At 39.0% G+C, this 26,026-nt stretch overlaps 1 protein-coding gene across 1 annotated transcript in view; it reads left to right on the forward strand.

Moving 5' to 3' along the window:
- grik4 (glutamate receptor, ionotropic, kainate 4) overlaps window positions 1–26,026 on the forward strand; it is a 275,509-nt gene that overhangs the window by 55,526 nt on the left and 193,957 nt on the right. Inside the window, exon 2 of the mRNA XM_056756694.1 lies at window positions 12,401–12,552. The gene's annotated coding sequence lies outside the window, so the exon portion shown is untranslated. The remainder of the gene's footprint in view (window positions 1–12,400; window positions 12,553–26,026) is intronic.

Genomic DNA, 26,026 nt, shown 5'->3' on the forward strand with positions numbered 1-26,026 from the left:
GTTTAGTGCTGATGCTTCCACATACTGGTTTGGCTCTGATGATGTCACAGGCTGGTTTGGCACTGATGCTGCCACATACTGGTTTGGCGCTGATAATGTCACAGGCTGGTTTGGCGCTGATCCTGCCACATACTGGTTTGGCGCTGATGCTACCACAAACTGGTTTGGCACTGATGATGTCACAGGCTGGTTTGGCGCTGATGCTACCACAAACTGGTTTGGCACTGATGATATCACAGGCTGGTTTAGTGCTGATGCTTCCACATACTGGTTTGGCTCTGATGATGTCACAGGCTGGTTTGGCACTGGTGCTGCCACATACTGGTTTGGCGCTGATGCTACCACAAACTGGTTTGGCACTGATGATGTCACAGGCTGGTTTGGCGCTGATGCTACCACAAATTGGTTTGGCACTGATGATGTCACAGGCTGGTTTGGCGCTGATGCTACCACAAACTGGTTTGGCACTGATGATATCACAGGCTGGTTTAGTGCTGATGCTTCCACATACTGGTCTGGCTCTGATGATGTCACAGGCTGGTTTGGCACTGATGCTGCCACATACTGGTTTGGCGCTGATGCTACCACAAACTGGTTTGGCACTGATGATGTCACAGGCTGGTTTGGCGCTGATGCTACCACAAACTGGTTTGGCACTGATGATGTCACAGGCTGGTTTAGTGCTGATGCTTCCACATACTGGTTTGGCTCTGATGATGTCACAGGCTGGTTTGGCACTGATGCTGCCACATACTGGTTTGGCGCTGATGCTACCACAAACTGGTTTGGCACTGATGATGTCACAGGCTGGTTTGGCGCTGATGCTACCACAAACTCTGATGATGTCACAGGCTGGTTTGGCACTGATGCTGCCACATACTGGTTTGGCGCTGATGCTACCACAAACTGGTTTGGCACTGATGATGTCACAGGCTGGTTTGGCACTGATGCTACCACAAACTGGTTTGGCACTGATGATGTCACAGGCTGGTTTAGTGCTGATGCTTCCACATACTGGTTTGGCTCTGATGATGTCACAGGCTGGTTTGGCACTGATGCTGCCACATACTGGTTTGGCGCTGATGCTACCACAAACTGGTTTGGCGCTGATGATGTCACAGGCTGGTTTGGCACTGATGCTACCACAAACTGGTTTGGCACTGATGATGTCACAGGCTGGTTTGGCACTGATGCTACCACAAACTGGTTTGGCACTGATGATGTCACAGGCTGGTTTAGTGCTGATGCTTCCACATACTGGTTTGGCTCTGATGATGTCACAGGCTGGTTTGGAACTGATGCTGCCACATACTGGTTTGGCGCTGATGCTACCACAAACTGGTTTGGCACTGATGATGTCACAGGCTGGTTTGGCGCTGATGCTACCACAAACTCTGATGATGTCACAGGCTGGTTTGGCACTGATGCTGCCACATACTGGTTTGGCGCTGATGCTACCACAAACTGGTTTGGCACTGATGATGTCACAGGCTGGTTTGGCACTGATGCTACCACAAACTGGTTTGGCACTGATGATGTCACAGGCTGGTTTAGTGCTGATGCTTCCACATACTGGTTTGGCTCTGATGATGTCACAGGCTGGTTTGGCACTGATGCTGCCACATACTGGTTTGGCGCTGATGCTACCACAAACTGGTTTGGCGCTGATGCTACCACAAACTGGTTTGGCACTGATGATGTCACAGGCTGGTTTAGTGCTGATGCTTCCACATACTGGTTTGGCTCTGATGATGTCACAGGCTGGTTTGGCACTGATGCTGCCACATACTGGTTTGGCGCTGATGCTACCACAAACTGGTTTGGCACTGATGATGTCACAGGCTGGTTTGGCGCTGATGCTACCACAAACTGGTTTGGCACTGATGATGTCACAGGCTGGTTTAGTGCTAATGCTACCACAAAGTGGTTTGGCACTGATGATGTCACTGGCTGGTTTGGCACTGATGCTACCACAAACTGGTTTGGCACTGATGATGTCACAGGCTGGTTTGGCACTGATGCCACAGGTTGATTTGGTTCTGATGCTGCCACATGCTAATTTGCTGCTGGTGGTCCAGCATAGCCATTAAGTTCACAAAAAAAATTGCCAATCTTTCTTCTAAAGCTTGTTGACCAGGGAAGTCTAGCTGGTTAAAAGCTACTAAACATGTCTTGTCTTTTATGTCCTTTTCTTACATATTCTGCCGTAAGGCACTTTGCTTTTTATGTGGATCACACCTTCAGAAATAGTTTAGCCATGATGTGGTCATGAATCTCAACACCTGTCTGATTTATAAAATGTTGGAACTGAGATTTTCAGTGCAGTTTTGACCAAAGTCATTTAAATGTCCTTTAAATTTATTGAAACAACTAGGCCAGTGGTGACAAGGCTATGTACAACTTCCACCAACGGAGCTGTTTACAAAGAGAACTTAAGCATCCGAAAATTGATAAAAAAAACCTATGTCCAGGCTTTGTCATTCAAAGCTGTTGGCCTGCTGGTGGAACATATACCAGCTAAATGATAAGTGTGAGAACAGATGTTCGTGTTTGAATGGTAAACAAAACTGTGTCACAACATTAATCTGTTTGATAAAATATAATTGACACAACTGATATGATGTTTATTGGCGTTTACTACCACCATTATGCTTCTGCTCGACACATGTGATGCATCTGGTTTATGTTATCGATGTCCACATTTCTATAAATGTTAACAAATAAAAATGTTCTCTAGGACATTGCCATAGTGTACTGCAGGACCAGTAGTGTACTGTTTTTCTGCTTTATTTGTCTTTAGCTCGCCTAGCAGGCAGCTGTAGTAAAAACTGGCACAGCTTACCCTCTCCTCCCCCAAAAAAGTTTCTCTTGAAGGATGTGGTCTGGAGGTGCAGTACTGATGTTTTCCCAGGCGACCTTTCTCAGGGTTGTGTGTGTCTGTGGTCGGAGGTGGCCACTGCTGATGGCCCAGCTGCTGCCTCTGTCTGACTTAAGGCCTCAACTCCAGGAAGCGGCTGCTCATGAGTCTGAGCACGTCACAGTCTCCATACCGGAGGAAGTTCACTGCTATTCACCAGCACTGATGCCTAAATGAGACTCTTCTGTCCTTCAGCGGCCCTGGCACACACACACCTTACTCTCTCTCTATCTCTCTCTTTCTCTCACACAATGTCCGATAACAGCACTTCCTTTTTCTCACACACTTTACTCCCATCATTTCCTATTCCAGCTCTGTGATGAATCACCGTTTCTTCTGGTTAGAGGCCCCGCAAACTAATTCCTCTCTGGCTCCAGACACCCCGCGCCTTCATTTACTTGTCTTTTTTGGCTCATTTAGGAGTCAATTTACTGCACATTTTAATGAAGATGCGCTCTTCAAGAGGGACGAAATGAATGTACAAATAAACCCAGGGTCTATATAATTTGCCATCAGATTTGATGAGCCTGCAAGGACAAACACAGCACAGGTGGAGAACACTGAATTTGTTTCATTAAATAGAGTAGGAGGGACCTTCTACCAGATACGTACAGGGCCTGGCACTTTACCTTGTCATCCTCAAAAAAAACATACAAAAACAAGCTTAAAATCATATGATTCAATGAAATAACTCACCCTTGATCAGTGTCAGCTTCACCTCAGTCCAATGATGTCATTTCCTCAGCTTATAACCAAACAGATCTTGCCCCCATTGAATTTCACAGTAGGAACAATTACTTTATAATTATTTTTGTTCTGTTGAACACCAAAGAAGAGACTTTTTGAAGAACACAGGACAGCAAACAGTTCTGGGGCACTTTTGACTCATTTTATTTTTCGTACTATGGGAGTCAATGGGGGGAAAGATCTGTTTGGTTATAAGTATTCTTCCAAATATCTTTCTGTGTTCATTAGAACACAGAAATATATACACATTTGGAACAACTCGAAGGTGAGTAAATAATGACAGAATTTTCATTTTTGGATAGACTATCCCTTTAACAAATAACTGCACTATGGATTCTGTAGGCGAACAGCTTTAACAGTATGATAATAATGTAATAATATAATATAGTAATGTTTAGTAGAGGTTTATAATAAAACAAACATTTAATTAGATATGAACTATGGACAGAATCTGTTAAACCTACAATTTGCAATCCTTCTGAAACCTTGTATGTCTGAATTGGCTGTTTTCTGACATTTGGAAAAAACACTGCACATATGATTGCATAATGTGATGTCAAAGACAACAACACTTTTTAATACTTTTTTATTGGATATATATTTGCAAAACCCAGTGACAAACATAAAGGGTGACTACTAATAATGATTAAAAAAAAGAAAATCACGAAATATGGACATACAAGGTTTCAGGAGGAAATTTGTCTTGCAAATTTGTCTTGGCCTCAATAATACACCACTGTATCACATAAAAAAACATCTACTTAAACACATATACTGTAATCATAAATATTACAACCTAGTAACATATAACAATAATAAAAACAGATCATTCACAACTGAAACATTAAAAAGCCATACATTGTTTCGTTTAATAGCTTGATTGCAAAAGGAATAAATTCGAGTTAACCAGTTTAATTCTGCATCTTGGAATTCTGATTCTAGTCCCTGATCTGATGGCAGCATTTCAAACTCACAGATCAAAGTGTGTGTGATATCATGCAAAATCTTATGTACCTCCCTCAGCATCGCTTTTCCCACAGGTTCTGTAGATAAAGTGACTCTGTTCTTCCCATTGTCTTCATGGCTATTTGAATAAAATGTCCAAGCCTGTACTGTCAGATTATCATACCAAAGATGTATTCCGTGTCTAAGCGCATTCTCTAATACAGCTTGGATAAAAACAACTGCATAATCTTACTACTGACACCATAAAGACTAAGCCTTCTCAGATAATACAGTCTTTGTTGTGTCCAAGTGCACAGTGATATTCCATATTTAACATTGGTCAAAGGTTTGATTGTACTGTTTCTTGTTGCATTTGATATAAATAGTCAGTACGTGCTGTGGTGGTGCTGTTTCTCGATCCTGTTTATCCTGTTTGATCTTTCATGTGTGTTTATATGCCATTAAATTTGTCACCTGTTGTGCTTTGAAATCAGTCATTTGCGACTTTAGGGTTTGTAATACAGTATAAATCGACCAACACCAGCTGTGATTTTGATATTAGCAGAGCAGAGATTTTGCGAGAGGGTTTGTGAACGGTCATAGATCATAAATCCTTGTTCTGAGTTTGTTTCCTCGGTTTAAGTTTGCTCTGATTTACGATTATTCAAATGACGCCCAAAATCTTCAACTTTTAGAAACAGTGTATCTCAACCCCCACACATCAATGTCATTCAAGTTGATATATAATGTATGAATCTGTTGTTTTACACTAACTGAGACATTATGCTCCACAATTCAATATGTTGTGACAAATTGTGGTCACTGTTCCAAACACACCCTGCATGCAGCAAAATTAGGTGTGCATGCACAGAACTGCTGAGCTAAAGGTTTTTTAAATTGATCTGTGTTAACCGACCGGCCTCTCCATCTCTGTCTCTCCTTCATTTTCTCTCTACTGGTCCAATCACAGCATTTGTTCATCAGATAATCCGACACGATGCGGCGTGACATCATCATTTTCAAGCCTTATTGCAGATTTGAATTGACGACCGTGTTGTTGCATTGTGGCAATCGCTAGTCTTTGTGTCAAGTAAACATATCCAGTCACATCCACCTGGGGAGAAAGCCAGGCTTTAAGACAGGTTGTGAATTCTAATAGCTTTATCGGTCCCCTGCAGCTGGCTTTGGCTTTTCCACCAATGGCCTCCTCCCACAGCGCATTGCATATGCCTTTTCAATTGGGGTCATGGCTTAGGATGATAGTGAACTGTACGCCTTCATAACTGGAGGGCTTCCCACACTGGACGTCAATCTGGCAGGTCGCAGCAGATTGGCCGGTGGCCTCAGGATTCATTCCACCGGCTTTTATTGTGTCATTCTATGAATTACCAATGAAGATTGATGACATTGCCACACAACATTGACGATGAGTCCGGGCTTTGAATGCGATTCGGATTTCATAAATTGAGCACACACAGAGGGCGTTCACGAGGGAGTAATCGCGTGTGGGTTATGTGCTGTGGAATTAAAGTTGGAAGAAAAATGCTTTTAGTCACATTTTTATCTTATCTAAGAGTGCTGCAGTCTTTTTTGTACATTTCGTTTCGGGCTTTGTGCCACTAAGAAAAAGAGGAAAGAGAGGACAGGAAATTATTTGGAGAGAGGAAGGGCTTATTATTATTATTATATATATATATATATATATTTTATATCGTTACCTTTTTGTGGATTTATAGGTGGAAAATCTAGTGCAAAATGAGCCTTATGTAAGAAAACGTATATTTCTGGTCCATTTTACTACTACATTTACATATTTTGCATATGCTTTTATCCATAGCGACTTACATTGCATTGTATTATACATTTTGTTTATAACTTGGTCCAATCCCATGGGATCTAACCAATGACCTCGGCATTGCTAGTGCCATGCTCTATCCTCTGAGCCACAGGAAAGCCACTAGAGAAAATAAATTGTGAAAGGATATGTCTGCTAAAAGTCAGTATTGTTGACTTTTTTAGAAGTACACGAGCATATAGGTCAAAGCAATTGGTAAAAGACAGAAAAGCGAAGAAAGGGTTTATTTTGTTCTCTTTGATCAAAAAATGCTAAATGCTAAAATGAAAATTCAATATGTTTCTCTTGTTTTTTTATCACATGAACACAAGTGTCTGTATTGCCTGCTTCTGAAAACTGTGAATAAGGAACAATCAAAACAGTGATACAGAAAATCCAGAATTGAGGTGTGTGTTTGAACCTGCCATGTTCAGACCTGCTAGCTGTCTGAATGAGCTTCTCTATGAGTGCTGAGAAACTCTTTAGACACTGGATGTGCGATAGGATTAGAGATATAGCAATTATTTCTGACTGTGCATTTATAAGTATTATGTTGAATGTTGTCATTTTAAATATCATGTTTATGTTGCTATTGTGTCTGCATGGACTTTGTCTAATCTGTGTGCTTATTTGCTCAGTAAGAATATTTTACAGTTCGTTTTTTGGACTTGATAGTTGATCATTCAGATTCTTATTCTTATTTATACAGGGCCAAAGGGTGCATCAATTTAACAAGTAAAATATACATACATTTGTATCTTCTTATCCATGTTGTTAAATCATTAAATCTATTTTTGAGAGATGTACGACCTTGAATATTTTTCATAAACATGGTCCAAAATGTAAAATGGTCAGAGTACACTTTGGACACGTGTAGCTATATTTTAAAACATGCCTTTCATTCAGTGAGCGGCGCATAGCAGACAAGCAGAATGAACGTGTCAAAGAACTGCATTCGATCTAATCAGAAATTGCTGATTTCGCTCCGAGACAAAACTAATGCGTTGCATGTTTGATAAGGAATGGGGAAATGTGATCTGTGAGATTAGCTTTTATCTGTTCCAAATCCCCATCAAGTAAAACAACAGCATGAATCTCACTGTACCTGTATTATTCATCACAACAGCGACTCTTTTCTTTTCCATTACAGTTATTACCTTAATTGAATTCGTACACATGTTTGCAGATGACATCTAATGAACGTATCCGTAAATTAAATATGTTTGATTGGGGAAACATGTGCCGACTGAATGACATGTTCTTCACAGTAGATAATATAGAGTATCTCTCCTCCCTCCACGAGACCTTTCACAAGTGTTTCTCAACCCCTTCAATCAGACCTCACATCTCCAGACGCCTGCCAAGAAGAATGAGAGTTGATTTCATCTCAAAGGTAGATTTCTTTTAAAGAGTCATTTGTGCTTGTCAAAGTACATTCATGCCGCTTTTCTTCATTCAAAGCGAACACTTGCCTTTTAAAAGAGTCATTTGAGAAGAAACCTTTTGATTTATAAAATGTAGTCTCTTCTTCTCCTAATCCAACTAAATGGACTAGCAAAAATAAATATCTTGACTTTCTCCATGTAGAGCCGCTGAATGAAAGTTTTGCCTCTCTTGGGTATCCTGTTCCCACGCAGTCAGAAGCTTCTTCTCTTATAGCAGCGCGGGCGTGAACTTTCCTTCTGTCCTGAAAGTATCACAGCATCATTACCGCAGTGTTGTATTGCGCGCTATCCTGTCATCCCACAGTGCCGTCTTCTCTCCAGCCTTCAGCCATTGGCATAACTTGATATGGCTGAGTGCAGGTAGGATCTGGATTCTTTGCTTCTGGTGTGTTCTGCTGGTTGTTAGAGTTTTGCTCAGAGCTGTGCTGGAGCTTCGTCTCTTTGGCCATTTGCTCTGGTGCCTATTACCGAGTGGGAAGTTGGTACTACAAAAGTACAGATACGTAGTCGAACTGTCTCAGTCTCTCGCATAGCCTGAGGAAACAAGGAGATGCTTAATCCCTCCGATATCAGCCAACTGTTTTATCCAAGAGATTTTATGTATCAATTATCAGCACCATCTCAAACCTCTGAATAGAGCCGCACCTTTGATCCAAATTAAAACATTTTGGGCAGATCTGCTACTTCAAAAATGGCAATTTGTGGGGGAAATTTGAACTCTAATTCTCGTTGGAGAGCTTACAAAGTTTGAAAGATTAAAAGCAGCACCTCAGGATATGATTTGGTTAAAATTAATTGTCAAATGGAAGACGTCCAATCATTCTTCTAAAAGGATTCAAATCCACCCCATGCAGTGAAAACTGTAGTTATACTTACCTTTGGACTGTGCCACAAGAATATGGTACATTAATATGATTTTCATTCAGCACTGTTGGGTTTGTCAAATTCATCCGTTTGCGATGGTACCTCCAAGGTACTTTTTCTTGGAGAATGGGAAGACGTACAGCCAGGAACAAATGTGCTGTAAGACATCAAGGTCTTATCCCTGAAATATTTGATCTGCTGGTAATCGAGAGGTTGTAGGTTTCGATCATTCAGGGTGTGATGTGATCCGTAAGCATGCTGGTTTAGCTTTTGGATAAACTTTTAATTTTTTTCTTAACTGGCACCCGTTGCCTTGCATTGGTTTTGTGTCCATACAATAGAAGGGAATGGATGCTGGCACAGTTTACTTAAAATATCTTCTTTTGCGTTCTGCTGAAGGAAAGAAAGTCATACCGGTTTGAAATGACAAGAGGGTGAGTAAATGATGACAGAATTTAACATTTAACATCACTTTAAGGGCTGTTATGGAGTACACACTCTGATTAAATACTCTGACTAAACAGGGATGTCAAACAGAGGATGCTTACATAAGCATGACTCTAGTCTTCTTGCTAAGTTGCAGTAATAGTTGCTTAGCAGTCACAGGTTAGAGCTGTCAGGAAAGCGAGTGGGTCATCACAGGCTATAGTAAATTTTTACTCGATGTCCGAGAAAGGGCAACATTAACATGCAATGAGGTTACATTGAAGGGGAATATTATCATTTGTTTTAGATTCAATGTGTATACACGATTTAAGGTTAAAAACACTGTATTTTTCACATATCGTGCATGTTTTTATCTCCTCTTTGCCCCGCCTCTCTGAAACGCGCTGAATTTGTATAAAGCTCATGGCTCTGAAAAGCGAGGTGTTCTATGATTGGCCTGTTTACCAGTGCGTAGTGATTGGTAGAATACTGCAAGCATGTGACGGAAATGTAACGCTTCTTACCATATTTGGAACATCAGGTTCCAAAGCAATTGTACTGACAGGTGATAAAATGTCATCGGTACTTCCTTTTATCATTTCGTGCCTGAATCATACACGGAAAATGAAGATGATCAAGCCAATACATCAACTTTGCCAGCGCGACCTTGAGGGTGATGTAAAGAATTGGTAAGGTTTTATTAAAAAGATATTATGTTAAATAGTTAAAAACTATAACTAACTGTTTTACCTTTTCTATACGACGTTATAAAGACTGTAAACAAACAACTCTATACATCATAGAGAGTTTGTTTCTATATAGAAACAAGCTCACAATACCTAAGGGAATGGTAAAATAATAAATAACGCAAGCACTTAGCCCCTTCTTGATCAACCAGTGTTACGCCACGTCTCGTCGCGACTCAACAAAGACTATAAACCCCATTATAAACACAACATTTGTTGCGTCTATTTGGAACATTATAACTAATTATAAGGACTTATGTTTTTTTTTTTTCATGTTACGCGTGTGTCTGCAGTTTTAATGATTGTAATGGCCCCACTTCTTAACCAAAGCTCTCATAGCTGGTCTTTATTTCTCCCAGATTCATGAAGCAAACATGGAAGAAATGCGCTGCACAAACTTGAACATTCGGATTGTACTTTTCTGGAAGAGTGTTGTAAACAAAATGTACCCATTTGTTTTTAGCTGTCTCGTCTTTTGGCAGGGGAAACTAAGAGTCTATCTTTTCGCATTGAAACACAAAGCATCTCCGCGACATGGCTGCGGCGATGAAGATACCATGAGATTTATAAAAACGCCCACCTTACTTGCGTTTAAATTTGGGCGGTCATAGTCAAGTAATGTTACGAAGTGATGTACATTCGCCGGGGTGTGGTTACACAAGGCTTTTCAGGCAGGTCTGAGTGAGCATTTGCTTTTAGATAGAATGCATCTTTTGTTCCGACGCTTTAATTTTTGCAATTATACATGCATGGGCAACTTATAACGCACCAAGGACACAGAAAAACACGTATTGGCGCCATATGACCCCTTTAATGTTCTTGATCTAGTTAGTAGTGTAAAATCAAATTAGTATTATGCAGAGATATGTTCAAAATGCCAGTTATTTACAGTTTTTATGTACTTGAGCACATGTAACAAATCCATTGAACTCTGCTCATGATTCTCCAACAAGGTGGGACTTCAAAGTGCATGCTGTTTTCTTTCTTAGTCAGTCAGGTTATAGGTCACATCTTGCCCCTTAAAGCACGAAATTCAATGGGAGAAAGGTAAACTATGCACATAAATATCAAAACTAGAAAATTTAATTCTAATGCAATGGCATTAGAGATAAAGAGAGGGCAAGTTTATAGAGAAATCAACGATAGAGAAATGATATGAAATATTCAATTGCGCAATAATTTGGCCTTGCTTTTAAGTCAAACCCTCTGGATGCTACTTCGTAGGCTTATAGGAACATTCTCAAGTGTTGATAAAGGTAATACATATTTGTGTAATAAGTAATAATGTTTTAAGAGATGTCTGCTGTAATTTTAACGCTTTAATGCTTTCTACATTAAAGGTCCAATGTAATTTTTGGAGGATACATTAATATAAATCCAATAAAAAATACACAACTATGTCTTCAGAGGTGTATAAAGACCTTACATAATGAAGCGTTATGTTTTTATTATCTTAGAATGAGCTCTTTCTATATACCTGTTCATACACCATGGATCCCCTCCTAACAATGAATTTGCCGTTTTGTTTCTACAGGAGCCCTAAACGGTCAAACTGCACTACAGAGTGTGTTTCATAAATATGTCTCCTTGCAGCAAAGAAGTAAAAATGTGACGACATCGTAGTGCTTCGAAAGGGAGGGTAGAAGTGAGCTCATGGTTGCAACTCACAACCTCACCGCTAGATGACACTAATTTTATACACCGGACCTTACACCGAAAAAGTTTCTACATTAAATACTAGACTATTTAAAACTATTTAATTTAAATTAAATAAAAAATCTTTATTTATTCTTGTATTTTCCCAACATTGTATCATGCTTCTTCTCCAATAAAAACAAAACAAAAGAAGAAATGTTTTATCTGTTATGCAGAAAAGTGTACTTGACCGTTTTTGAAGTCTTCTGAAAACAGTAAGCTTGCATTAAAAAATAAATCCCCCACAGCTTGCCACTGGGTCTTAAAAGAAGTAAAAGGAAAGTGTGGCGTGCTGCTATGCACATGAGAACCAAAGCATACTTATTTTGATTCATAAGACTTGAAATATAGCACAATATTGAGTCATGTGAACTGCTTTATTGTCTTTATTTTTGGGGGAGAAACCCTTAGAGCTTCTATTTAACGTCCAGAGCTGCATAGCTGCATTACTAAAAAAAATCTTGTGTTGTATGTGTTCAAGGAATATAAAAAAAACATACAGGTTTTGATATATGAGTTTCTTCAACCTCAGAGGTCCGGACATTTTAAAAGATCAACATCACGGCATCGATATCAGTTCAAAGAAATGAATAACTGAACCACGGTAGCTTATGTTTTGTGGCCAGTTTCATTATTGTTGGCCAGGTTTCGTCTTAAGCTAATATGCTAATAATGCACGCATGGAGCTTGACATACAGACCGTGACGTTCCACATTATCACCCCTCAGATGTGGTTGAACTAATGACCGATGAACTAATGCCTCCATGCGTCTTTCAACAGGTCCATCTTGCGGATTACACGGCGGGCTTGAGCAAAAGACAGACGAAAATCTGCGTTGTGGAGCGCTGCTCCGGAGCTGACCGCCCACAAGTAGACCTTCAACTTACTCTGTGTCAAGATGGATTAGTGCTTATCGCCTCCTGAGATCGAAGGTATGAGATGTACATTAATGAGTTTCCTTTTACCTTCATCAGAGAACCAGAGACCCTGCGTTGCACGAGAGACCTATTCTTGTCGGTCTTAAATGTGTTGTGGATTGCTGTTATTATCCATTGAATATTTATGAATGTGGCAGAGAGGTGCCGGAGTGATATTTGATGTGCTTAATTGTACTCCAGACATTTTTCAAGGCTCGGAAAACAACGATGGAGTGCAAACAACACTTGTCTGCTTCAGCAATTTGCTTTTTGTTTGGAAACTTGCCATATTGGGCATATAGAGCCATGCAAGCTAGCCAGAAATTATTGTGATTATAACTGAAGCACAATTTTATTGCTAGAGGTGCAAGGGAGATGGAAGCGAACAAGGTTTAGAGCGAGAGGAGAAAGGAACAATGCCGCTTTGAGTCGCAAAGTTCTCCAGTAACCATGGCAGACAATTTCTGAGTTAATTTGTGTCTACTATTGTTCAATAATTTTAGCATATGTATTCAATAGGTACTTTATTCCCTGTCAAAAATCATACCTCAAGGACATAAATCTAAACTTTTCTTTTCATTTTTTTTCTTTTCAACTGCTTGAAAATTAGGCAAGGAAATTGTTGATAGTGCAAAGTCGTAATAAGAACATGTCAGTATTTTATCAGAAGACTAGCACACACAAAGAGAATATGAAAGCAGACTCTGGATCGTTCCGAGTCGTGTCCTTCTGTACATCCTGCCATGATCAGAACAGGAATGAACTTCAGAGAGCTTACACCGCCGTACTGAGAAATCGAAATCTAATGCAGTCTTTAACCGCTGCCTATAACAGAGTGTTATATCTACTGCGGTCTGCTGTTTGTGTAAATGTCATTATTGAATATAACTTTAAAAAAATGCATTGTTAAGAGGTAATGGCAACACCTCACAAAGCAGTGCCAAGGAGAAAGATAATTGGCTTCTCACTTGAGGAACTGGTCAGCCTTTGCAAGATCGGAAAATAATTGCTGCCTCGCGGCATCTAATGCAACTAACTGTCTGCTTAAATGGTTTCCTCATCGTTTTAATTTTTGATGTGATGCAAAGATTGTGTAGTAATCGGAATGTACTTTATTGATAATCGAAGTGGGAAAACAAACTTGCAAGGCGACGTGACGCTGTATTGTTTACCTCATTTGTAAGTCGCTTTTTTAAAGCGTCTGCTAAATGACTAAATGTAAATGTATGTCCTTGGTTGTTGGAGCGTATGGGTGTCTAGGGAGACTTTATGGCCCTGTTTACACCTGGTATTAAGATCCATCTCTGGTGATTCTATCGCGATTGGTCAACCGGGACAGATTCCGTTACTTCTGTGTCTCTAATGAGTCTCATGTGACCACTCTTTAAATTTAAGGGAAGATCTCTGATTTTATGTCCATAGCCATTATTTGACATTATTACTTAAGTCTTTTTTTGCGTTTTTTTTTGCATTTGCGTGTGTATGTGTATTACATGTACAGATGTGGAAAAACAATAATTTTTTTTTTGTGTTTTAGAATGTTATATTTATAAATACAAATTTAACTTATGAATGAAAATATTGTTTTTATTTGCATTTGGTCAAAATGACCAAAAATGACGAAATGTTTCCATGTTTAAACAGCCCAATACTGATGTTTTTACATGTATTGTAGAAACTGTTCAAAATGGAATAAGCCTGATTTTTTTCACAACTGTCATGTGTTTTTTTTATTTTCTGAGTCTCATTCACATTGCTGTTGGGTGACTGTCATTCTTGAGGTTTGTTTCTGTTGAAATTCACCAGACAGTGGACTGGAATTGCCACAGTACATGCAGAAATGCTGAATACAGGCAAAACTGAAGTGGTCTGTTTAATTTATGCGATTGTATCCATATATTATAACTAAATTCTAACTGTATTAGGTTCTTCCATCAACCATTTTAACACATTTGACATGGCACCTGTAAATTTCTCAGCCCTAATACAATCACATACAGTTTCTCAACCTGTTACACCTGCATTTACTGCTCTCCGCTTGTGATCAGATTGGCCGAAACACCCGAACAGATGTTAACACCAGGTGTGAACAGGTCCATGTCATTAATGAATCAGAAACAGTGAGCAGTGAATTCAAAGCAATCTTGTTTTCCTCCCTGTCACGTCGTTCTCAGCAGCCACATTGGGACGATCCTGTTTCACACTGTTTTCATGCAACTTCCTGTGCCGATGGAATACGCCCAGGTTTGTGTGTACGTGTGTGCTCGTTTTCACTTCTATCCTGTGCTCCTGAAAGCTCTAGAAAAGCCTCGCTGATGCTTGTCAGATTACTTTGTAAACTGCAGGCACAGTGAAGAGAATAGGAGAGGAGGAACCGTGCTGACCTGTGCAGGCTAAATTTCTGCTGTGTAGTGGTGAAAGGTCGTAAATGTCGGCCATGTTTGCGGTGCCCTGCACAGCTTGGCGAGAGTGCAGTGACTCTTCTTTTATACAGTGAAACCCGCTTTTTTTGCTGCTGCCTTCACACTTTTCTATTATCAGATCTTTATGGCCCCATGACCGTTATTTTTGACCATTAAAGGAAAAAGGGAAGCAAGCAATTTGCTCTGTCCTGAGGTGCCTTCTGAGGCAGGATCGTAACCCTCATGGTATCACATAACCGACCGTTCACTGCATATCAAATATCGCTCTGCATGGAAGATTCAACTCATAATCGTTTTCTATTGAACAAAAGTTAATAATAGAAGATAATCTTTTAACATTTAGATTCGGTTAGAATTTTTTTTGGTATTCTGTTCAAACATTTGTGCAGTGTTAAAAAGTGAAACAGGAAGCTCTTCTGGACCAGAGTTGTTCATTTACATTTGTGCATTTGGCAGACGCTTTTTTTGTTTATATTTTCCAAAGTGTCCTATCAGCTTTTAATTATAATCTATATATTTTTTTAATATAATCACTCATACTCATATTGCCATCTCCATCTCCATGATCAAATGAAAAGGGTTGCATAAATAACTTTTCTATAACATTTACAACGATTAAAAAAAAAATATATTCATAGTTTTGTAGTGTATTCTAGAACAAATATTTAAACATTGTTAAATCAAGATACATTTAATTGAAAAATAAACTTTCATGAAGTACTTAATAAATAGGATAAAAACTGTGTAAAAGTGTATTTTTCTTATTTTTCTGAAACTTGATTATGATATATTTTCAGAAAACAGGTCACTTTTAATATTTTTGGTCACTTTGCTTCTGAAGTCACTTTTGCTTCAATGCAAGGTTGTGGGTTCGATCCCAGGGTATTGCAGAATCCTAAGTATAAATGTATTGGATAATGCAATGTAAGTCGCTTTGGATAAAAGCGACTGCCAAATGCATAAATGTAAATGTAAAATGTAAATGAACAAAATTAAGAAATTAATTGTTTTTTTCAGTGTGTGATATCACAAAACACTCGCACATCAGATGTATGCCTGTGTATATGTGACACAGATTTGTGGCTTGCACGATTCCTCATGTTTGATCAAACTTTGTCTGCAAAGTTGTTCCAATATTTGTCCTCCCATTTTTGGTAACGCCCAACTGTTCCTCTGTACCAAAGGAATACAAAGCCGTGGATCGCCACATGATCCCTCTGCGTTGCTTTGATGGCCAGCCTGAATATATTTCTCACACTTCTCTGATAGAAAAATGAAATTATTGGGTGTGTTGTTTGATGTGTTTTACAGAGAAAATGCAGGCTCAGCCAGTGGAGCGTGGAGGTACGGTTATGTGAGGACAACGTTTGAAATGGCAGATTCACTTACAGCTGTCCATTTAGACAGCGTGCTGTAACATACCAGGCATGCATTTTGAATGCGGAATGAACTGATGCATAAAGCACTTGCAAACTAAACCTTCACCCACTCAACAGACACATACAAACGTAATGTACGTCACTTGTAGATATTCAGGCACTGTTCAAGAATTCATAGTGCAGAATGTAAGAATATTGAAATTCAATACCTTGTGGTGCTCTGTGTGCTTCTTCTGCCTTCTTTGAAAGGAAGAAGACATTGAATGCTTAGTGCTCATCAGTGATGTACAGAGTATGTGAGCTGTGTGCTGCGGGATCGGAGCGGAGAGGACAGTTGCCTGTAGCAAAGAGCAATTTTTTGAAAGTCAAAACGTGTTTGTTATCTCTGGCTCCATGTTAACAGCCTTCGATGAAAGTGAATATTAAAATACATTCACTGTGTATGTGTTTGCAGACAAAATAAGAGAAATAAAAAGAGACCATTTCAAAATTAATTTCAGTTTTCTGAATTAATATTTATAGGTACAGTTTGTGTTTAGGGAAACTGGTCATTTGTCCTTTATTCTGTGAACCGCTAACAATATTCCTCCCAAATATCAAATACAAATATTATGTCTATTTGCATTTATTTCCAGAAATCAAATTTAAAACAATTTATTTAAACCTCAAATACTGCAAAGAAAACAAGTTTTTATTCACTTCTAAGCAATAAAACAGTAATATTTCTACATATATTTTGGAAAAGTAAGATGCGATAACCTCGTTTTCCCCCAGTTTTCATGTGTCTTATGCTGTCAGTCAAATTCAACAGACACTGGACTGGAATGGCCACATTACATCTAAAAATGCTGATTAAATGAACATTTGGAATGGTCTCAATGTTTTCCGCAGCTGTGTATAAACTGTTCATCAGTCTGTGTTTGTTTATCAGCCTGGATAGTGTCTTATAATATAACCATTTATATTTTATTAAAAGTATGTTCATATTCATTTAATTATTATTTTATTGTACAGTAAAAAGTAACATTTGTTTATGTTGTTGCTTTGAAACATCTATAAAAAAATAATAAAGGAGAAGGTGACTGTGAATGTGTGTACAAAGATACATTTACGGATTGTATAACTTGTTCAGTAGATGTTTTAACGTGACAATAGGTTTTCCTTTCACGTAATTGTAGAATCGTAAAATAAACATCTAAAAGTGAGTGATTTGTTTACTTTCAAAGAATCATGAGCACAGTTTTGCATCATTCTTGCAACTTTATGGAAATTACTTGATGAGTCATCTTTGAATATGTGTAACTGAACAAGTTCAAAAGACTGTATAGACCACTTCACAAGATGTAAACACTGGTCCCGAACCACTTCGGGTTTTGTTTTTATTTATTTCATATTAATATTTTTTAATCTTGTAGTAAAATCTTGAAGATATTCATATAAAATTGTGATTTGGTTGTAAATTAGTTGTATTTTGTTCAAATCTTTCAGTAGTGTAAAAAACTGAAACAAGAAGTTATTTTGTATTGGACAATCTTTGTTTACTTTTTCCGAATTGCTCTATACTGAAAATGTATGTGTGCCCCTACACAGTTTGTTCTCTGCTCCTTTGGGAAGAATTTCAATAAAAGGAGATTGATTTTTATTTAAGTCGACCAGCCAAGAAGTCATGGTAATACGTTTGGAGATTTAAATTACAATATGGTCTGTATATGACTGTTCCTCAGACGATAAGCGTTTTTGTGCAGCATGTTTTATAGACAACATGTAGCAAGACACTCTAGTAATACAAAGTAAAATGAAAACTCCACAGCATAAATTTCTTTTCCATAGCAAGCTCTCACCCACTTTTCTCTAATAGTTTTTCAATAGACTCAAATGGATTAATAAAAATACAGTTCCTGCTGCTGGTACAGTATATTTATGGTGAGACTGGACTATTTGGCAAAAAAGAAAACCCAAATGTTTTACAAAACGTGTTATTATTGACAATAAAAATGTAGAATCCCTTATTATTTAAATTGTATTACTTCTTTGTTTATTTTGTGGTTTATGATTGTTAGTTTTTCCTGTTAACACAAGATTTAATTGAGAGTTTGGCGATGCAGCCAGCTGCGTTATGGCAATGGTGAAGTTTGGCAATAGTGAACCTCGCACATGGGTTTATGTTTTGGGGGCGCCTCTGTCATTCAGTTCCAATTTGATCTGAGCATCAAGCTCTGGATAACAGTCCTGCAGCATATGGGCGGTGAGATGAAGCAGGTTGTAGCAGAAGAGTCATGCATCTAATTTGTTTATGGAGAGGAACACATTAAGCCCAGTGTTTAATTGAATAATGGATGCCTCTGCTGAAACCAGAGCGATTTTAATGCGGTCTGGCACTCTGATCGACTCTCTGACTATGTTAGCAAGACGATGGAATCTGAACTCGTCTATGTCCTTTGTGTAGTACCTGCTGTCTGCTATGATCCAGAGACGAGCAGAGTTAAGACGGCCTCTTGTAAAATAACCTCAGAGTCAGTTGAGGGTGTGTGAGTGACAGGCTGTTATCAGCGGGTTAGCTGCCTGATGGGAGTTCACAGAGGGTCAGTGTGAATTAAAGAGCAGCTAATTAAAATGTCCTGGGTACAAGTAAGCTCTGCTTCATTTATCTCTCAACGTGCTTTCTGAGTGATATATGCGCTACAAATAAAGAAGGGCTGCGGTATAAATTCCAAGTTCAACAGCGTCTGACACATTCAACTTTGGTTTTCTGGGTTCTGGGAGGAGCTTAATAACTAAAATCTCATCATCTTGGTGACCTATTCACAGGACAGCTCAGAGCTGTGTTTTCATGTTGTATGTTGAAAATAATTCGCTTTCAGCGAGGCCTGGGTGATATTGAAGAAATGCGATATGCAATATTTCGCTAAATAGTGCCATATACTAAAATTATACTTTAGATCAATTTGAACTATATTTAGTTATACTGTATTTAAAAATGAAAAATGATTTAACCAACATGCATTATGATTGTGATCTTGCACATGGCAAAGTATGCTTCTGCTCTTTTACATACACACACACACACACACACACACACACACACACAGACACTTACATTTTAGGGCTGTGTGTACCGGCAAGAATTTGGAGTTGTAATATGATTTTTCCTTTTTAAGGACCGATAAAGTATCTGAAAACAAAATATGGCGATTCTCACATATATCAATATTTTCTTGCAATAACATTTGTGTACCATCTGTATTGATCTTAAAGTTGGACTGTAATAATGTTCAATAAAAGGAAAGAAGGAGGCGGGAACCGGCAGACATTTAAATAAAGTTTTAATATAAATAATAACAGCCGGCGGCCACTCACGGACGACCGCGGGCGAAATAACATAAATACAAATATAAATACAAACTTAAAACATGTTCGGCCCGGTCCTCTCTCTTCGACGGTCCGGTCGCTTGTTCCTTTTATATGCTCCCAATCTCCTATGTGATTCGAGCCCGGTGTGCGCATAGCTGGCGCTCATTCACAATAACTCACCGGACTCGAACCACGGTCTCGCCCCGCCTACTCTACTACATACCCCCATCACCCTCACAGGCCGGGGGGTACCCCCGCGACTGTGCAAGCTCCCTCCCTCGGGGGGGGGATGGGGTGGGGGGTATGCAGCGACGAGACGAGACAACGGAGACAGGAGCCCTCGGAGTGACCGGAAAGAGAGAGGGGAGAGAGGGAAAAAACGGCGAGGACTCTCCGACAGCATGTCTCTCCTTCCTCCCAGGTTTCGGCACCAATGTAATAACGTTCAATAAAAGGAAGGAAGGAGGCGGGAACCGGAAGACATTTAAATAAAGTTTTAATATAAATAGCCGGTGGCCCCTCACGGACGACCACCGGCGAAATAACATAAATACAAATATGAATACAAACATAAAACATGTTTGGGCCCGGTCCTCTCTCTTCGACGGTCCGGTCGCTCGTTCCTTTTATATGCTCCCAATCTCCTACGTGATTCGAGCCCGGTGTGCGCACAGCTGGCGCTCATTCACAATTGCTCACCGGACTCGAACCACGGTCTCGCCCCGCCCACTCTACTACATGGACTATACATAATGTTTCTAAATATGAAACTCATTCAATTTTTGTAAACCATTACAATATGCTGTTTTATTGTGATTTTTGCCAGCGATTTTAGACCAAGCTTACACATTTACGTTGTGATGACGTTCCTGGACCGGACCATATTTGTTGCCAAAACGCCAAATAACAATTCTGGGACATGACGAGTATGTCCCAACGACCAAACAGTTAAAATCGTTTTAATAATTTTATGTAAACACATCGTCCCTCACGTGGAAGATTAAATTAATTTGTGATTAAATCTGTTCACTTAAAAAAAAAAAAACATTTTCTAGTTAAATACGTATTATAAGTATAACGATTAATAAATAAACATAACACAGCACTGCACATCAGCATCAGATATTTTATTTAGATGGGTTACTGAAGTAACTACATAAATAACCAAAGACTTCAAAACAATATCAATATAGAGGATTCAAAGCAGATATTTATTGACAGAGATGAATAAACATTATCTTAAAGCTTAAAATGATATTCTTGTCTTACCACAAGTTTAGCGGGATGTCCATTTTAGATACAACAATCAAAAGCTTCTTCAGTGACACTCACAAACATGAATGTCCTTTCATTTAGAGGCACCAAATCGATGGAAAATCTCTAAAATATGTGCTTACTCTCACATCTGTAAGGTACAAACTGAGTAACTGTGTAAAAGTCGGATTAATAGCAATAGTTTTGATAATACAACCTGTGTCCAGGCTATCTGAAGACCAGTATACCACGTTGCTACTATGTTTGTAATTCACAACGTTATTTGAGGACCTGGCTACGACGTTTCTGGAACGTTAGCGAAAATTCTAAGAAATGGAACGTTGCCAAGACGTCCTCAGAACGCGGTCACAAAGTAATGTCACAACTTCACCAAATGAAGACGAACTGGGGATGTCATCAGACCGTACTGTGTTTGCTGGGAGAAATATATGCCTTCCCCCATTCAAGTAGATAGGACTGCGGACTTGCTGTGATATAAATAGCTGCCCAGAGGCATTGCAAACATGGTTGCCGAGTGACACGAATTCCATAAACGGACTTTGGTTATGCTCAATGCTAGCATGTTATATTTCTAGCTTTTAGGCAAGAAGAATCATTCTTTTTCTTCACTTACTTCAGTGTCATTAATTGCAGTAGACAAGCACATAAAATTCTACCTATGTATTCTTGGGTTTGACATAGCTAGCATGCTAGCTATAGGTTTCAGCTCACCCTTTTCGTTTAAAGGATGTAGATTTTTGAAAAGTTGTTCTGCAGATTCAAAGAGGAAGATGATAGTTGCCTCATGTCCTATCATGTTCAGAGAGATAGAGTTTGAAAAGTATCTTTGTCATGATTTCATGGTTTGACAAAAGTGAAGTTTCATACAGTATGATGGAGGTAAGAACTGCTGTGAAATGCAGCCTGCGCAAAGCACATTCCGTTTTGCCTCCTCTTTTTGAAGTATCTCATTATAACTCCCCAGGAGGCAAATGTTGGAGGTAGTGGGCTGGGAGCAGTGAGCCAGCCTGGAACGGATGGTCATTGTGATGTGAGGAGAGTAAAAAGAGAAATGAAAAGCAGTCGAGCAGACTTGCCCTAACATGAGGTTTTTAATGGATGAAGTTAATGTTGGTGGCCAGTAGAGGCATCAGTGACCGGTGCTATAAAAAAATGTTTTTTTTGCTTCTTTCTTTTAACTCCTGCTTTGCGTTTTTCCAACTTAATTTGCTGTGGCTATTTATGGCAAATACCACTCACTCGTACTTAGTTTCAAATGTACATGTGTAAACGCATCAAAGGCCGAAAATAGCTCAGGGAACTAAGTGACCGTCTGCTTTTCAAGGGCACGAATTAATATCTCTGATTTTACAGTGATTTCCTGTGTGAACAAACTATCCCTGGCCTCACATCATTTTACATCCCCTCTTAAACTGTGATTACCTGCCACTTGCTCCATTAATCCATAAATCTAGGTTTGTTCCATTGCATTATGACTTGGCTGATGTCCTGAGAGGGGTGGATCACAAAGCCAGAGGCGACAGGTGCAATAGCTCACCAAAGACAGGTCATGAAGTGAAGACATAAAAGGACCATATCACACCAGGTTCAGATGAACAGTCATCAATACGTTTTCTCCTACGATGCTCCAAACCTACGAATACGATCCTCCAAACCTTTCCCTGCATGTCCCGGCTGTGGAAAAACCCACAAGTATGCTTACAAGAGCACTAGCTGATCAGCATTTGATGTATTGCTATCCCCTCTCAGAATACATCTCTTCCATCTGCTTTGTGTGTTAACACGGTAATGTATTATTTTCTTACTTTTTAACACCTTTCTTATCATTCGCTCTTAATGAATCGCCCGAAAAAACCTGAGGCAAAAAATGAGACGGCTAGATTTGTGATCTTCATCTGCCTTTCTACGCCCAATATAAACATATTACAACCACGACCATGTTAAAAACAAAATGCACCAACCCTTTTTTCTACTGAAATGTTCTGTTATTGTCCTCTATATTCTTTTTCGCATTATCAAATCGAGAAAGTCATTCCAACGGGCTCATGGAGAGGTCTGGAGACCCTGCATTCAGATTAGAAATGCAGCAGAACGAGAGGGGAATCTAATATTGCTTTGTGTGGAACGTTTAGTGGCCCGCGTAATGCATCTCCCACGGACTCGCGGCCCACATTAGAGACATGCAGGCCTGCATATCTGCAGTGTCCTTGGAGAGGTAATTTTAAGCATAGCTGAATGTAAGATGTTTTATACTGTGCATACGTCAAGCCGGTGTGTTTCAGCCATTGGTCTAGTGGGTGAGACAGAATGGCAGATTTAGTATGTTATTAACATGTGCAGTAACATGTAGTGGATCATATACTCGCGCTGTCATCATGATGCTTTTTCTTCTGTCATATGGAGGCATAAATCTAAGCTTTAATGCAGGAATGTCTTTTTATATTTGGTTCTGCGGTGCTTCTGAACAGCTTCATAAACATGTCTGTTGCTCAGTGTGCCTCTTAAATGTACTCAAACACTTTTAAAGGAAAAGATTTTTGTTTGCTCACCCTTATTTTGTTAAAACCCCTGCAATGTCACTTTGGAGTGACCATGGACAAAAAACACTAACAGGGAACAAAGTCGGAATTAACTTCTATTGTATAGACACGTAACCTATGGAAGTCTATGGCTACGGCCGTACGGTAACCAACGTTCTTTGAAATATCATCTTTTGTTTATTGCTAATACAGGTTTGAAATGACTAGAGGATGAATAAATAATGACAGAAAAATTGTTTTTGGGTCAACTGTCCCTTTAACTTACATATTCAGAAATATTATTCAGTAAAACACAATTACCTTTTAAAGTGCTATGGGAGCATCATCTATTCTCAGCTTGTGTGTGAGAGAAAGAGAATAAAATGTCACTGTGCAGGGACAGATCTGCGGTTAGTTTGGCCGAGGCGGCTTTCTCCGAGTCGTGCCATCATGCCTGGCTTGACTCTTCTTTACGCACACAGTGGCACCTGCATTAATCACTACAGGGGTCTGAGACTCAGTCCACATGCCCTTGCATTTTATGGCAGAGAGACAGAGAGAGAGAGAGATAAAGGGAGAGAGATAGCTGGCCATCCATCCAGCCAACAGATTGACAAACCAACAGACTAGAGATGCCAGAGCAAACAGGAGCAGAGCTGAGGCTCCAGTGGGAACGGGGGACAGTGGGAGGGGGGGAGCTCAGACCCACAATGCATCTGTTTGCTTTGCTGCTCTTGATTAGTTTGGAGGCAGTTTACTGAATCCATAGACATTCATAGAATCCTTGTGCTGATGGAAAGGGTTTTCGGTCAAAACAGAGTGACCTCACAGTAAAACATCTCATGTGAAGGACATAACAGGGCTGCAATAAGAAAAATAAAAAATGATGTTTGTTTTATATATAGACATATTTTATGTGGAAATATATTATTGTGGTCATTGAGGGTTGCTGCTTTGCAAGTCAATCCATAAAACATTGAGATAAATAGTTAAATAAGAAGATTGGATTGTTTTTGTCTGCTGCGTGTCTTTCTTTTTTCTAAATGATATCTTAGCATCTTTATTTTTTCAATTACCATAATGTGTCTTTTTGCGAACACTGGGAATGTAGTGGAACATTATTTTCCTAGAAATGCAATACTGTGCTTGGTTATTTATCTATTTTTTATTGAATTTGGAAACAAAAATCCTATCCTTTGTAATTGCTTCCATTTTTTGCTGTGTCTGTTTTATTTTTTTCTTCAGAAAGTAATTAATCTTTAAAGGAAGTAACGTGTTTGTTGGAGAAGAGTGTGGTGAAGATTATGCCGTTTCATTTCAGTGATGAATGCTTTCTGGCAGAGATCCCTTCATGTTTTTGTAATTTGTAACAGTGAAAAGTTTGGATGTTTCTGCGAGAACATTGTTTGATTTAATTCATATTCTATAGATTCTCTGCGAGAACAATGGCCCATTTTTGAATACACGCCCGGTAATACACGCTTCGCTTTTTCTGTTTAATTTCTGAATTATAGTCGTTAATTCTGAACATAATAGCTTATTATAGTATGAATCATGTACAATTTTAATGCATGAAAGAATAACGTTGTTCACTGTAATTCAGTGCTGGTACACTAGAGTCAGTAAGATTTTGAATAGGGTCAGTAGGTTTAAAAAAAAAAAACACCAGTCGCAGACAGTGAACTTGCCCATAATTCCAAAGCACAGCATAAACACTGTGTACGTAATCTCTCAAAATGTTTCAGAGTGCACGTAATAAGATCTCTCTTTTACGCTGGAACAGTAGTTTAAAAAATCTGCCACACAAGGGATGTCCAAGGAAATGAATGCTGCATTATTTATGCACCATGGCATTAAATTTATTATGCAGTAACACGGTCAAGACAGTCGTCCTTTGTCTTCTTTACTATATACAGTATAGAACCCTTCAAAATGTATTGTATGCTGATACATAACCCTCCCTATGGCAATGTATATGCTACTTTTATAGGTCCTAAGAAACTACAGAGATATCACACTGACTGCAAAGATGTGCAATTATTTTATGAGTTGGTGTATCCTCCTGCCAGAATCTAGCAGCAATCGGCCAGGTCAGCACTTCTGAGTTCTCTTAGACATCAAACAGCCTGAACAGTTTTCCTTTTAAACACTTTTTAAAAAGCGTGATATCTGTATAGGCACCCTTTTGCTAAAATTAACATTACTACAGAGAACATTGATATTCCCTCAAGTAGCTAAATCTGTGCTTTATCAGTTCTAGCACATTTAACTGTAAATCTGTTAAAACGTGGGATGGCAGTCTTTTTCTGTTTTGGATTTATATGTATAATAACACAGATTCAATTGCAGGAAGAGGACATTTATTCATTTTAATGTAGATGTTGACTGACTCTACGTTCTTAAAATGCAAATCAGTTTAAAATGAATTCCAATTAAACTTACTTTTAAAGGTACAGTGTATGAAATTTAGCAACATCTAGTGGTGAGGTTGTGAATTGCAACCAACGGCTCACTCCACCCCCCCCCCTTTCGAAGCACTTCT

The sequence above is a fragment of the Triplophysa dalaica genome, chromosome 9 (assembly GCF_015846415.1).
Source record: "Triplophysa dalaica isolate WHDGS20190420 chromosome 9, ASM1584641v1, whole genome shotgun sequence".
NCBI lineage: Eukaryota > Metazoa > Chordata > Actinopteri > Cypriniformes > Nemacheilidae > Triplophysa > Triplophysa dalaica.